The sequence below is a fragment of the Gadus chalcogrammus genome, chromosome 1 (assembly GCF_026213295.1).
Source record: "Gadus chalcogrammus isolate NIFS_2021 chromosome 1, NIFS_Gcha_1.0, whole genome shotgun sequence".
In the NCBI taxonomy this organism is placed as follows: Eukaryota; Metazoa; Chordata; class Actinopteri; order Gadiformes; family Gadidae; genus Gadus; species Gadus chalcogrammus.
In genome coordinates this window covers 750,473-765,088 of record NC_079412.1, presented here as the reverse complement: position 1 = coordinate 765,088, position 14,616 = coordinate 750,473, and the positions used below count along the sequence as shown (strand labels likewise).

The 14,616-nt window shown below is 46.4% G+C and overlaps 10 non-coding genes across 10 annotated transcripts; all 10 read left to right on the top strand.

Moving 5' to 3' along the window:
• Positions 1 to 523: 523 nt before the first annotated feature.
• Positions 524 to 597, top strand: trnat-ugu (transfer RNA threonine (anticodon UGU)). The gene has a single exon. It is a non-coding gene; the product is annotated as a tRNA-Thr (tRNA).
• Positions 598 to 1,078: 481 nt separating this feature from the next.
• Positions 1,079 to 1,160, top strand: trnas-aga (transfer RNA serine (anticodon AGA)). The gene has a single exon. It is a non-coding gene; the product is annotated as a tRNA-Ser (tRNA).
• A 4,685-nt stretch (positions 1,161 to 5,845) lies between these two features.
• Positions 5,846 to 5,917, top strand: trnaa-cgc (transfer RNA alanine (anticodon CGC)). Its single transcript has one exon. It is a non-coding gene; the product is annotated as a tRNA-Ala (tRNA).
• Positions 5,918 to 6,689: 772 nt separating this feature from the next.
• On the top strand, positions 6,690 to 6,771 carry trnas-aga (transfer RNA serine (anticodon AGA)). The gene has a single exon. It is a non-coding gene; the product is annotated as a tRNA-Ser (tRNA).
• Positions 6,772 to 8,053: 1,282 nt separating this feature from the next.
• Positions 8,054 to 8,125, top strand: trnaa-cgc (transfer RNA alanine (anticodon CGC)). Its single transcript has one exon. It is a non-coding gene; the product is annotated as a tRNA-Ala (tRNA).
• Positions 8,126 to 8,723: 598 nt separating this feature from the next.
• On the top strand, positions 8,724 to 8,797 carry trnat-ugu (transfer RNA threonine (anticodon UGU)). Its single transcript has one exon. It is a non-coding gene; the product is annotated as a tRNA-Thr (tRNA).
• A 482-nt stretch (positions 8,798 to 9,279) lies between these two features.
• Positions 9,280 to 9,361, top strand: trnas-aga (transfer RNA serine (anticodon AGA)). The gene has a single exon. It is a non-coding gene; the product is annotated as a tRNA-Ser (tRNA).
• Positions 9,362 to 12,367: 3,006 nt separating this feature from the next.
• Positions 12,368 to 12,439, top strand: trnaa-cgc (transfer RNA alanine (anticodon CGC)). The gene has a single exon. It is a non-coding gene; the product is annotated as a tRNA-Ala (tRNA).
• Positions 12,440 to 13,037: 598 nt separating this feature from the next.
• Positions 13,038 to 13,111, top strand: trnat-ugu (transfer RNA threonine (anticodon UGU)). The gene has a single exon. It is a non-coding gene; the product is annotated as a tRNA-Thr (tRNA).
• Positions 13,112 to 13,592: 481 nt separating this feature from the next.
• trnas-aga (transfer RNA serine (anticodon AGA)) lies at positions 13,593 to 13,674 on the top strand. Its single transcript has one exon. It is a non-coding gene; the product is annotated as a tRNA-Ser (tRNA).
• The last annotated feature ends 942 nt before the right edge of the window (positions 13,675 to 14,616 follow it).

Sequence of the window (14,616 nt, the reverse complement as noted above, 5' to 3'; positions counted from 1 at the left end):
GAAACATTGCTGAATGTTACTGTGTGATGAATTTTTAAACAAAATGAGGTCACGCAATGCTTTACATACCAAAAATGTTGCAGAATGCTAATGTTTGAACAAGATAAAGAATTGAAACGTCGATACTGTGTGGTTACGGTGATGGACTAGAAATCCATTGGGGTCCCCCCGCCCAGGTTCGAATCCTGCCGTCAACGGTACAGGTTAATCAGTGTATGTTTAAGGGGCTGTTTAAAGGATCAACAGAAATATGTCATGGTACTGCAGACCTCTTTCGTTGTCTTCCCAATCAATTGCTGAAGCATTACTCCTGAACTGAGAGGGGTGCTGTGGCTTGGACTGTCATAGTGACTGTCTAGTTCACAGAAGAGGCAGTGTTCTAATCACATCAGTAAGTTGTATAATGCAAGTAACCTACTCAATTGGAATTCCTTTAGCCGCCAGTTCTGATAGCTTAACACATGATCGGGTCACGCTACATGAGACCTTTTTCATTGGTGTCTCAAGTAAACATTACCATAGGGGTGCTGTGGCTTAGCTGGTGAAAGCGCCTGTCTTGTAAACAGGAGACCCTGGGTTCAACTCACAACAGTACCTACACTTTTTGCAACAGCATCATCTGGTGTAGATGTGATAAAAGTGTTTCTTGCAGTTAAAAAAAACGGAATTGTCCTAATTGGCAATCTTGCTTGTGGTTGTAAGCTTGCAATCCATCAATGCAATAGACTTTCCATCAATGAAAACAGCGGCAGGCAAGCTAAATTCTCTATAAAATGTATGATACCCTAGTGCCAACTAATGACCTATTTGTCCCTTCTATCGTTAAGCAAAGCTTCAGGAATCGGTTTTACAGATGTACAATTGAAGTAACACAGGGGACTTCTCTCAACGGCAAAGCGTATGCTTCTCATGTAGAAGGCCTGAGGTTCAATGCCTGCCGTCTCCAAGATGTGATCAAAGCTAGCTTCAGTCAATTTGAAGATTATTTCAAAATTAGATCAAGCAAGGCTTAACCTACCCTAAGTGTTCCAGACTCTTCCTGTTCCAAAAAGCCAGAGAATTGGATCTATACAAGTGTGTTGTCGTGGCCGAGTGGTTAAGGCGATGGACTAGAAATCCATTGGGGTCTCCCCGCGCAGGTTCGAATCCTGCCGACAACGGTTCTCTCTGATTAAGAATTTTCATTCCCTTGGTCAGCCAACACATACACATATTACGGTGAGACTGCATGAAATCAGTGCAAATATGTTAATCTAAGCATGTAGAAGGTGACATATTTAAAACCTGGTATTATCTGGACAGGCTCTTAGCATTCGATGTTTTTTGACAACATGTTCTCCAAACATAAAATGTAAATATTTCAAGGTCTGATAGATCTGAAGACTAGTGTTGTCAGGTCCAAGTGCTGAATGCCATGTACGAGAAAACCCTTGGTGTGTTCCGAAGCCGGTTTAAAATGTACATACTCTAGCAGTAAGGGGATGTAGCTCAGTGGTAGTGCGTATGCTTTGCATGTATGAGGCCCCGGGTGAGAAGTCAGGTGAGTGCTATATTGATCAAATGAGGTCACGCAATGCTTAACCTACCAAAGATGTTGCCGAATGCTATTGTTCGAAACAAGTGAGAGAATTGAAACTGTGTTGTCGTCAACGATACAGGTTAATCAGTGCGTGCGATTTCAAAAGCGCACGCTATTGTGTGCTTGTGCGCTCAAAAGCTAGTGTGCGCTAGTGTGCGCTTGTGCGCTCAAAAGCTAGTGTGCGCTCAAAAGCTAGTGCCGGTCAACACATTGATATGAGTACGGTACGTTTATGCATTAAGTGTTGACAGCCACCGAAGAGAAAAACATTGTTGCGTCACGACGAAGATTCAGGCCTGCCGACAAGCGTTGGCCAGTTCTGCTATCTGTACGCAGACTACTTCTCTAAGAAATGTATGATACCGTACTGCCAGTCAATAACCGATTTCCCCTCTTGTATCGTTAAGCAAACTTTCATGTATCGGTTCATCTCATTTTCTTCCGCTTATCCGGGGTCGGGTCGCGGGGGGAGCAGCTCAAGCAGGGGGCCCCAGACTTCCCTTTCCCGGGCCACATTGACCAACTCTGACGGGGGGATCCCGAGGCGTTCCCAGGCCAGTGTTGAGATATAATCTCTCCACCTAGTCCTGGGTCTTCCCCGAGGTCTCCTCCCCACTGGACGTGCCTGAAACACCTCCCAAGGAAGGCGCCCAGTGGGCATCCTTACCAGATGCCCGAACCACCTCAGCTGACTCCTTTCTAAGTAAAGGAGCAGCGGCTCTAATCCGAGTTCCTCACGGATGGCTGAGCTTCTCACCCTATCCCTAAGGGAGACGCCAACCACCCTTCTGAGAAAACTCATCTCGGCCGCTTGTACCCGCGATCTCGTCCTTTCGGTCATCACCCAGCCCTCATGACTATAGGTGAGGATAGGAACGAAGATCGACCGGTAGATCGAGAGCTTTGCCTTGCGGCTCAGCTCTCTTTTCGTCACAACGGTGCGGTAAAGCGAACGCAATACCGCCCCCGCTGCTCCGATTCTCCGGCCAATCTCACGTTCCATAGTACCCTCACTCGCGAACAAGACCCCGAGGTACTTGAACTCCTTCACTTGGGCTAAGGACTCATTTCCTACCCGGAGTAAGCAATCCATCGGTTTCCTGCTAAGAGTCATGGCCTCAGATTTAGCGGTGCTGATCCTCATCCCAGCCGCTTCACACTCGGCCGCCAGCCGATCCAGTGAGTGCTGAAGGTCACAGGCCGATGATCCCATGAGGACCACATCATCCGCAAAAAGCAGTGACGAGATCCTCAGACCACCGAACTGCAACCCCTCCCCACCACGACTACGCCTCGATATCCTGTCCATGTATATCACAAACAGGATTGGTGACAAGGCGCAGCCCTGGCGGAGCCCAGCACCCACCGAGAACGAAACTGACTGGCTGCCGAGGACGCGAACACAGCTCTCGCTTTGGGAGTACAGGGATTGGATGGCCCTGAGGATAGACCCCTTTACCCCATACTCCCGCAGCACCTCCCACAGTTTCTCCCGGGGGACCCGGTCATACGCCTTCTCCAGATCCACAAAACACATGTAGACCGGATGGGCATACTCCCAGGCCCCCTCCAGGATCCTTGCGAGAGTGAAGAGCTGGTCCGTAGTTCCACGTCCGGGGCGAAAACCGCATTGTTCCTCTTCAATCTGAGGTTCGACGACCGGCCGAACCCTCCTTTCCAGTACCTTGGAGTAGACTTTACCAGGGAGGCTGAGAAGTGTGATACCCCGGTAATTGGCACACACTCTCTGGTCCCCCTTTTTGAACAGGGGAACCACCACCCCGGTTTGCCACTCCTTTGGCACTGTACCCGACTCCCACGCGATGTTGAATAGGCGTGTCAACCATGACAGCCCCTCAACACCCAGAGCCTTTAGCATTTCTGGCTGGATCTCATCAATCCCTGGGGCTTTGCCACTGCGGAGATGTTTGACTACCTCAGTGACCTCCACCAGGGAAATTGACGACGAAACACCATCAACCTCGAGCTCTGCCTCCAACATAGAGGGCGTGTTATTCGGGTTCAGGAGTTCCTCAAAGTGTTCCTTCCAACGTCCGACGACCTCCTCAGTTGAGGTCAACAGAGTCCCCTCCTTACTGTACACAGCTTGGACGGTTCCCCGTTTCCCCCTCCTGAGGTGCCGGATAGTCTTCCAGAAACACTTTGGTGCCGACCGAAAGTCCTTCTCCATGGCCTCTCCGAACTTCTCCCACACCCGCTGCTTAGCCTCCGACACGGCAGCAGCTGCAGCCCTTCGGGCCTGTCGGTACCCTGCAACCGAGTCAGGAGTCCTCCAGGATATCATATCCCGGAAGGCCTCCTTCTTCAATCGGACGGCTTCCCTGACCACCGGTGTCCACCACGGTGTCCGAGGGTTACCGCCCCTTGAGGAGCCTAAGACCCTGAGGCCACAGCTAGCCACCGCAGCTTCAGCAATGGAGGCTTTGAACACAGCCCACTCCGGCTCAATGTCCCCAACCTCCACAGGAATGCTAGAAAAACTCCGCCGGAGGTGTGAGTTGAAGATACCTAGGACGGGGGCCTCCTCCAGACGTTCCCAGTTCACCCGCACTACGCGTTTGGGCTTACCAGGTCTATCCGGAAATTTCCCCCATTCCCTGATCCAACTCACAACCAGATGGTGGTCGGTTGACAGTTCCGCCCCTCTCTTTACCCGAGTGTCCAAAACATGCGGCCTCAGATCAGATGACACGATCACAAAATCGATCATTGATCTTCGGCCTAGGGTACTCTGGTACCAGGTACACTTATGAGCACCCTTATGTTCGAACATGGTGTTTGTTATGGATAATCCATGACTAGCACAGAAGTCCAATAACAAACGACCGTTCGGGTTTAGATCAGGGAGGCCGTTCCTCCCCACCACGCCTCTCCAGGTGTCTCCATCGTTGCCCACGTGGGCGTTGAAGTCACCCAGCAGAACTACGGAGTCCCCTACTGGAGCCCCATACAGGACTCCATTCAGGGTCTCCAAGAAGGCCGAGTACTCTGAACTGCTGTTTGGTGCATACGCACAAACAACAGTCAGAGTTTTCCCCCCTACAACCCTTAGGCGCAGGGAGGCGACCCTCTCGTCTACCGGGGTAAACTCCAACACCGCGGCGCTCAGCCGGGGATTTATGAGTATCCCCACACCCGCCCGGCGCCTCACGCCCTTGGCAACTCCGGAGAAGAATAGAGTCCAACCCTTATCCAGGAGTACGGTACCAGAGCTGAGACTGTGCGTGGAGGTAAGCCCCACCAGATCTAACTGATAGCTCTCCACCTCCCTCACAAGCTCCGGTTCCTTTCCCCACAGCGAGGTGACGTTCCACGTCCCCAGAGCTAGCTTCTGCCGCCCGGGTCTGGTCCGTCGAGACCCCTGACCTTCGCTGCCACCCATGTGGCTGCGCACCCGACCCCAACGGGTCTTCCCACAGGTGGTGGGCCCATGAGATGAAGAGAGGGGGGGTGCCACGTAGTTTGTTCGGGCTGTGCCCGACCGGGCTCCGTGGCAAACCCGGCCACCAGGCGCTCGCCATCGAGCCCTCCGTCTGGGCCTAGCTCCAGACGGGGGCCCCGGGCTTCCTCCGGGCCGGGTCACATCTCCTCTTTTTTCGATATTCATTGAGGATTTTTGAACCATTCTTAGTCTGGCCCCTCGCCTGAGACCACTCTGCCATGAGAGACCCTACCAGGAGCACAAGGCTCCAGACAACACAGCCCTCAGGTTCACAGGGACACGCAAACCTCTCCACCACGATAAGGTGACGGTTCCAGGAGAGGAGAGGTGCTGTGGCTTGGACTGTCATAGTGACTGTCTAGTTCACATGTATCGGTTGCCACATGTACAATTGAAGTAATCTGTTTTCGGCTCATCTGTAAAGCTTCTCATGTAGGAGTGCTGAGGTCCGATCACTAAGATGTGATCAAAGCAAGCTGTGGTCAAGGGTGTAGGACTATTTCACAATTTGATCACACAGCCTCAAGCGTTGCAGTCTGTTACTGTTCGAACAACTGATAGACTTGAGGTCGATAAGCACCATTGTCCTGGCCAAGCGGTTAAGCTGATGCACTAGAAATCCATTGGATACCCCGCTCCATGATTGAAATCTGCCACACCAGTTTTCCACCTCTGCTTTTAGCAGGCAGGCCAAATATCTTCATCTCTTAGGATGGTCTAGTGCAAGTCAACCTATTGATTGGCTGTATCATTAAGCATAGCTTCAGGTATTGACAGTAGAGATGTACTATTTATTACATAATGGGGATGTAGCTCAGTGGTAGAGCGCATGCTTCGCATGTATGAGGTCACGGGTTCAATCCCCGGCATCTCCAAATTGTAGTGAAGGTGACGGGTGAATTATAAATGAATCCCTTTTATAAGGTAGAAGTCAAAAATGATCCGATCACGAAACATTGCTGAATGTTACTGTGTGATGAATTTTTAAACAAAATTAGGTCACGCAATGCTTTACATACCAAAAATGTTGCAGAATGCTAATGTTTGAACAAGATAGAGAATTGAAACGTCGAAACTGTGTGGTTATGGTGATGGACTAGAAATAGCTGGTGAAAGCGCCTGTCTTGTAAACAGGAGACCCTGGGTTCAACTCCCAGCAGTACCTACACTTTTTGCAACAGCATCAACTGGTGTAGATGTGATAAAAGTGTTTCTTGCAGTTAAAAAAAAACGGAATTGTCCTAACTGGCAATCTTGCTTGTGGTTGTAAGCTTGCAATCCATCAATGCAATAGACTTTCCATCAATGAAAACAGCGGCAGGCAAGCTAAATTCTCTATAAAATGTATGATACCCTAGTGCCAACTAATGACCTATTTGTCCCTTCTATCGTTAAGCAAAGCTTCAGGAATCGGTTTTACAGATGTACAATTGAAGTAACACAGGGGACTTCTCTCAACGGCAAAGCGTATGCTTCTCATGTAGAAGGCCTGAGGTTCAATGCCTGCCGTCTCCAAGATGTGATCAAAGCTAGCTTCAGTCAATTTGAAGATTATTTCAAAATTAGATCAAGCAAGGCTTAACCTACCCTAAGTGTTCCAGACTCTTCCTGTTCCAAAAAGCCAGAGAATTGGATCTTTACAAGTCTGTTGTCGTGGCCGAGTGGTTAAGGCGATGGACTAGAAATCCATTGGGGTCTCCCCGCACAGGTTAGAATCCTGCCGACAACGGTTCTTTCTGATTACGAATTTTCATTCCCTTGGTCAGCCAACACATACACATATTACGGTGAGACTGCATGAAATCAGTGCAAATATGTTAATCTAAGCATGTAGAAGGTGACATATTTAAAACCTGGTATTATCTGGACAGGCTCTTAGCATTCAATGTTTTTTGACAACATGTTCTCCAAACATAAAATGTAAATATTTCAAGGTCTGATAGATCTGAAGACTAGTGTTGTCAGGTCCAAGTGCTGAATCCCAAGTGCTGAAGCCGGTTTAAAATGTACATACTCTAGCAGTAAGGGGATGTAGCTCAGTGGTAGTGCGTATGCTTTGCATGTATGAGGCCTCGGGTTCAATCACCGGCATCGCCATTTGATTGCCCTAGAAAAGTCAGGTGAGTGCTATATTGATCAAATGAGGTCACGCAATGCTTAACCTACCAAAGATGTTGCCGAATGCTATTGTTCGAAACAAGTGAGAGAATTGAAACTGTGTTGTCGTCAACGATACAGGTTAATCAGTGTGTGCGATTTCAAAAGCGCACGCATTTGTGTGCTTGTGCGCTCAAAAGCTAGTGTGCGCTAGTGTGCGCTTGTGCGCTCAAAAGCTAGTGTGCGCTCAAAAGCTAGTGACGGTCAACACATTGATATGAGTACGGTACGTTTATGCATTAAGTGTTGACAGCCACCGAAGAGAAAAACATTGTTGCGTCACGACGAAGATTCAGGCCTGCCGACAAGCGTTGGCCAGTTCTGCTATCTGTACGCAGACTACTTCTCTAAGAAATGTATGATACCGTACTGCCAGTCAATAACCGATTTCCCCTCTTGTATCGTTAAGCAAACTTTCATGTATCGGTTGCCACATGTACAATTGAAGTAATCTGTTTTCGGCTCATCTGTAAAGCTTCTCATGTAGGAGTGCTGAGGTCCGATCACTAAGATGTGATCAAAGCAAGCTGTGGTCAAGGGTGTAGGACTATTTCACAATTTGATCACACAGCCTCAAGCGTTGCAGTCTGTTACTGTTCGAACAACTGATAGACTTGAGGTCGATAAGCACCATTGTCCTGGCCAAGCGGTTAAGCTGATGCACTAGAAATCCATTGGATACCCCGCTCCATGATTGAAATCTGCCACACCAGTTTTCCACCTCTGCTTTTAGCAGGCAGGCCAAATATCTTCATCTCTTAGGATGGTCTAGTGCAAGTCAACCTATTGATTGGCTGTATCATTAAGCATAGCTTCAGGTATTGACAGTAGAGATGTACTATTTATTACATAATGGGGATGTAGCTCAGTGGTAGAGCGCATGCTTCGCATGTATGAGGTCCCGGGTTCAATCCCCGGCATCTCCAAATTGTAGTGAAGGTGACGGGTGAAATATAAATGAATCCCTATTATAAGGTAGAAGTCAAAAATGATCCGATCACGAAACATTGCTGAATGGTACTGTGTGATGAATTTTTAAACAAAATGAGGTCACGCAATGCTTTACATACCAAAAATGTTGCAGAATGCTAATGTTTGAACAAGATAGAGAATTGAAACGTCGATACTGTGTGGTTACGGTGATGGACTAGAAATCCATTGGGGTCTCCCCGCGCAGGTTCGAATCCTGCCGTCAACGGTACAGGTTAATCAGTGTATGTTTAAGGGGCTGTTTAAAGGATCAACAGAAATATGTCATGGTACTGCAGACCTCTTTCGTTGTCTTCCCAATCAATTGCTGAAGCATTACTCCTGAACTGAGAGGGGTGCTGTGGCTTGGACTGTCATAGTGACTGTCTAGTTCACAGAAGAGGCAGTGTTCTAATCACATCAGTAAGTTGTATAATGTAAGTAACCTACTCAATTGGAATTCCTTTAGCCGCCAGTTCTGATAGCTTAACACATGATCGGGTCACGCTACATGAGACCTTTTTCATTGGTGTCTCAAGTAAACATTACCATAGGGGTGCTGTGGCTTAGCTGGTGAAAGCGCCTGTCTTGTAAACAGGAGACCCTGGGTTCAACTCCCAGCAGTACCTACACTTTTTGCAACAGCATCAACTGGTGTAGATGTGATAAAAGTGTTTCTTGCAGTTAAAAAAAAACGGAATTGTCCTAACTGGCAATCTTGCTTGTGGTTGTAAGCTTGCAATCCATCAATGCAATAGACTTTCCATCAATGAAAACAGCGGCAGGCAAGCTAAATTCTCTATAAAATGTATGATACCCTAGTGCCAACTAATGACCTATTTGTCCCTTCTATCGTTAAGCAAAGCTTCAGGAATCGGTTTTACAGATGTACAATTGAAGTAACACAGGGGACTTCTCTCAACGGCAAAGCGTATGCTTCTCATGTAGAAGGCCTGAGGTTCAATGCCTGCCGTCTCCAAGATGTGATCAAAGCTAGCTTCAGTCAATTTGAAGATTATTTCAAAATTAGATCAAGCAAGGCTTAACCTACCCTAAGTGTTCCAGACTCTTCCTGTTCCAAAAAGCCAGAGAATTGGATCTATACAAGTGTGTTGTCGTGGCCGAGTGGTTAAGGCGATGGACTAGAAATCCATTGGGGTCTCCCCGCGCAGGTTCGAATCCTGCCGACAACGGTTCTTTCTGATTACGAATTTTCATTCCCTTGGTCAGCCAACACATACACATATTACGGTGAGACTGCATGAAATCAGTGCAAATATGTTAATCTAAGCATGTAGAAGGTGACATATTTAAAACCTGGTATTATCTGGACAGGCTCTTAGCATTCGATGTTTTTTGACAACATGTTCTCCAAACATAAAATGTAAATATTTCAAGGTCTGATAGATCTGAAGACTAGTGTTGTCAGGTCCAAGTGCTGAATGCCATGTACGAGAAAACCCTTGGTGTGTTCCGAAGCCGGTTTAAAATGTACATACTCTAGCAGTAAGGGGATGTAGCTCAGTGGTAGTGCGTATGCTTTGCATGTATGAGGCCCCGGGTTCAATCACCGGCATCGCCATTTGATTGCCCTAGAAAAGTCAGGTGAGTGCTATATTAATCAAATGAGGTCACGCAATGCTTAACCTACCAAAGATGTTGCCGAATGCTATTGTTCGAAACAAGTGAGAGAATTGAAACTGTGTTGTCGTCAACGATGCAGGTTAATCAGTGCGTGCGATTTCAAAAGCGCACGCTTTTGTGTGCTTGTGCGCTCAAAAGCTAGTGTGCGCTAGTGTGCGCTTGTGCGCTCAAAAGCTAGTGTGCGCTCAAAAGCTAGTGCCGGTCAACACATTGATATGAGTACGGTACGTTTATGCATTAAGTGTTGACAGCCACCGAAGAGAAAAACATTGTTGCGTCACGACGAAGATTCAGGCCTGCCGACAAGCGTTGGCCAGTTCTGCTATCTGTACGCAGACTACTTCTCTAAGAAATGTATGATACCGTACTGCCAGTCAATAACCGATTTCCCCTCTTGTATCGTTAAGCAAACTTTCATGTATCGGTTGCCACATGTACAATTGAAGTAATCTGTTTTCGGCTCATCTGTAAAGCTTCTCATGTAGGAGTGCTGAGGTCCGATCACTAAGATGTGATCAAAGCAAGCTGTGGTCAAGGGTGTAGGACTATTTCACAATTTGATCACACAGCCTGAAGCGTTGCAGTCTGTTACTGTTCGAACAACTGATAGACTTGAGGTCGATAAGCACCATTGTCCTGGCCAAGCGGTTAAGCTGATGCACTAGAAATCCATTGGATACCCCGCTCCATGATTGAAATCTGCCACACCAGTTTTCCACCTCTGCTTTTAGCAGGCAGGCCAAATATCTTCATCTCTTAGGATGGTCTAGTGCAGTGGTTCTCAAACTTTTTACCATGAGTACCACCTTAGAAATGATTTGGCTCTCCAAGTACCACCGGAATTAAAATAAAGTGTGTAGGCCTATAACTACATAGAGTTTACACAGAAGGCATTAATATTAATAATACGATTTATTATTCACATAACTTTACCTGACTGAAGCAACCAACTGTCTATAACTCATGTATTGTATTTAAACACTTGCAACGGGATAATACTAACAATTGAACAACTGCTTCAATAGGGCTACCCAGCAAATGGGGATATCATCTGGCATATAACATACCAGTCAATCTAGTGAGGTTATTAACAAGTATACTGCATTAAAGCATTCACAGCACTGAATATTAATTTTAACAACTGCAGTCAACCAATCATGTGAGGTAAATTTTACTGCATCAAAACATTCAAAGAATTGAATATGAATATTTAAATACTGGAGTCAAACAATCCTGTTATAAGCAATCATGCACAGCAAAGAGAGAAATCATGTGTACTGCGAAAACACTGTAATCAAACTATCATGAGTAAGAACAAGTGTATCATAGAAAAACAATGTATTCAGTATTAAAAAATACTGCAGTAAGTGCCATAAGGTCAGAATATAAACTATGTTTAGATTTGAAGGAGAATGTACTCAGGCACACATTGAAAATTAGGCCTATCATGCTTCGTGGGAGGGGAGTGATGTCTGGGTCGATTGAGGTTAGATTTAGCCTCAGACTTGGTTCAGTATCCAACCTGCTTCCAGCACACAAGTTGAGGGGGGATGGCATCCCCCTTTGGAATTAAAAATGATCAAAATCATCCCCCTTCTGAAACAGCCATCCCCCCCTTCCCATCCCCTGTTATTTTATCAATTCATGTGGAAATATTACCGCTATTTCATTATAGCGGTTTCCTTTTTCAATTCGGCGCAAGCAACGTTACTTTTCCCAGGGACAGATTTGACAGCGATACTTCATTCTCGGGCAGCATGCTATTGCGCAAGCACGCAGGCGTACTTGCGCAATAGTGCCTCCACGAGCTCTCATTCCACACCGTACGAAACAGACACTGGTAGCGTGAAGCAGTCTCTGCATCTCAGACATCGCTTCCGCAGGCAACTCTGTCCCCTTTTCTCCCTTTCATTCCAACCCGTGAGCAACGCTAGTCTCCCTTCTCTTCCGAATGCATTTTTGAAAAAAAAGAATAAGAATCCGTTTCTAAAATCCTTAAATGTGAAGCATGCCTCCGAATCGTGTGATGCGTCCGATCAGCTGCGTTTTTGGGGATAAAATAAGAGCGATGACATGACAGTAGTCATCGCTCTTATTTGCGACCATTTGCGACCAAGAGATGCCTGGTCGCAAATGGAATGAGAAAGCGCACAGCCTTGTCTGAAAGCGCAGGATATTCGCTGCGTCGCTGCATCCAAAAGTCCAGAAATGTCTGGCCTCTGAAGGCAGACTTCAACGTCTCGTCACAGGACGATTTGGTAAATTTTTTGCTTCCCCTACTCATCGTCACAGCAGTTAGTCAATGCAGGTTTAAGATCATTGCATATGATGGGTACATGCAAAAACATTTTTTAACGGTTGCTTCATCTTCAAAAAATTGCTTGAAAAAATCGTTCATACTCCGCGTACCACTAGAGGGCGCTCGCGTACCACCAGTGGTACGCGTACCACAGATTGAGAACGGCTGGTCTAGTGCAAGTCAACCTATTGATTGGCTGTATCATTAAGCATAGCTTCAGGTATTGACAGTAGAGATGTACTATTTATTACATAATGGGGATGTAGCTCAGTGGTAGAGCGCATGCTTCGCATGTATGAGGTCCCGGGTTCAATCCCCGGCATCTCCAAATTGTAGTGAAGGTGACGGGTGAATTATAAATGATTCCCTTTTATAAGGTAGAAGTCAAAAATGATCCGATCACGAAACATTGCTGAATGTTACTGTGTGATGAATTTTTAAACAAAATGAGGTCACGCAATGCTTTACATACCAAAAATGTTGCAGAATGCTAATGTTTGAACAAGATAGAGAATTGAAACGTCGATACTGTGTGGTTACGGTGATGGACTAGAAATCCATTGGGGTCTCCCCGCCCAGGTTCGAATCCTGCCGTCAACGGTACAGGTTAATCAGTGTATGTTTAAGGGGCTGTTTAAAGGATCAACAGAAATATGTCATGGTACTGCAGACCTCTTTCGTTGTCTTCCCAATCAATTGCTGAAGCATTACTCCTGAACTGAGAGGGGTGCTGTGGCTTGGACTGTCATAGTGACTGTCTAGTTCACAGAAGAGGCAGTGTTCTAATCACATCAGTAAGTTGTATAATGCAAGTAACCTACTCAATTGGAATTCCTTTAGCCGCCAGTTCTGATAGCTTAACACATGATCGGGTCACGCTACATGAGACCTTTTTCATTGGTGTCTCAAGTAAACATTACCATAGGGGTGCTGTGGCTTAGCTGGTGAAAGCGCCTGTCTTGTAAACAGGAGACCCTGGGTTCAACTCACAACAGTACCTACACTTTTTGCAACAGCATCATCTGGTGTAGATGTGATAAAAGTGTTTCTTGCAGTTAAAAAAAACGGAATTGTCCTAATTGGCAATCTTGCTTGTGGTTGTAAGCTTGCAATCCATCAATGCAATAGACTTTCCATCAATGAAAACAGCGGCAGGCAAGCTAAATTCTCTATAAAATGTATGATACCCTAGTGCCAACTAATGACCTATTTGTCCCTTCTATCGTTAAGCAAAGCTTCAGGAATCGGTTTTACAGATGTACAATTGAAGTAACACAGGGGACTTCTCTCAACGGCAAAGCGTATGCTTCTCATGTAGAAGGCCTGAGGTTCAATGCCTGCCGTCTCCAAGATGTGATCAAAGCTAGCTTCAGTCAATTTGAAGATTATTTCAAAATTAGATCAAGCAAGGCTTAACCTACCCTAAGTGTTCCAGACTCTTCCTGTTCCAAAAAGCCAGAGAATTGGATCTATACAAGTGTGTTGTCGTGGCCGAGTGGTTAAGGCGATGGACTAGAAATCCATTGGGGTCTCCCTGCGCAGGTTCGAATCCTGCCGACAACGGTTCTTTCTGATTACGAATTTTCATTCCCTTGGTCAGCCAACACATACACATATTACGGTGAGACTGCATGAAATCAGTGCAAATATGTTAATCTAAGCATGTAGAAGGTGACATATTTAAAACCTGGTATTATCTGGACAGGCTCTTAGCATTCGATGTTTTTTGACAACATGTTCTCCAAACATAAAATGTAAATATTTCAAGGTCTGATAGATCTGAAGACTGTCAGGTCCAAGTGCTGAATGCCATGTACGAGAAAACCCTTGGTGTGTTCCGAAGCCGGTTTAAAATGTACATACTCTAGCAGTAAGGGGATGTAGCTCAGTGGTAGTGCGTATGCTTTGCATGTATGAGGCCCCGGGTGAGAAGTCAGGTGAGTGCTATATTGATCAAATGAGGTCACGCAATGCTTAACCTACCAAAGATGTTGCCGAATGCTATTGTTCGAAACAAGTGAGAGAATTGAAACTGTGTTGTCGTCAACGATACAGGTTAATCAGTGCGTGCGATTTCAAAAGCGCACGCTATTGTGTGCTTGTGCGCTCAAAAGCTAGTGTGCGCTAGTGTGCGCTTGTGCGCTCAAAAGCTAGTGTGCGCTCAAAAGCTAGTGCCGGTCAACACATTGATATGAGTACGGTACGTTTATGCATTAAGTGTTGACAGCCACCGAAGAGAAAAACATTGTTGCGTCACGACGAAGATTCAGGCCTGCCGACAAGCGTTGGCCAGTTCTGCTATCTGTACGCAGACTACTTCTCTAAGAAATGTATGATACCGTACTGCCAGTCAATAACCGATTTCCCCTCTTGTATCGTTAAGCAAACTTTCATGTATCGGTTCATCTCATTTTCTTCCGCTTATCCGGGGTCGGGTCGCGGGGGGAGCAGCTCAAGCAGGGGGCCCCAGACTTCCCTTTCCCGGGCCACATTGACCAACTCTGA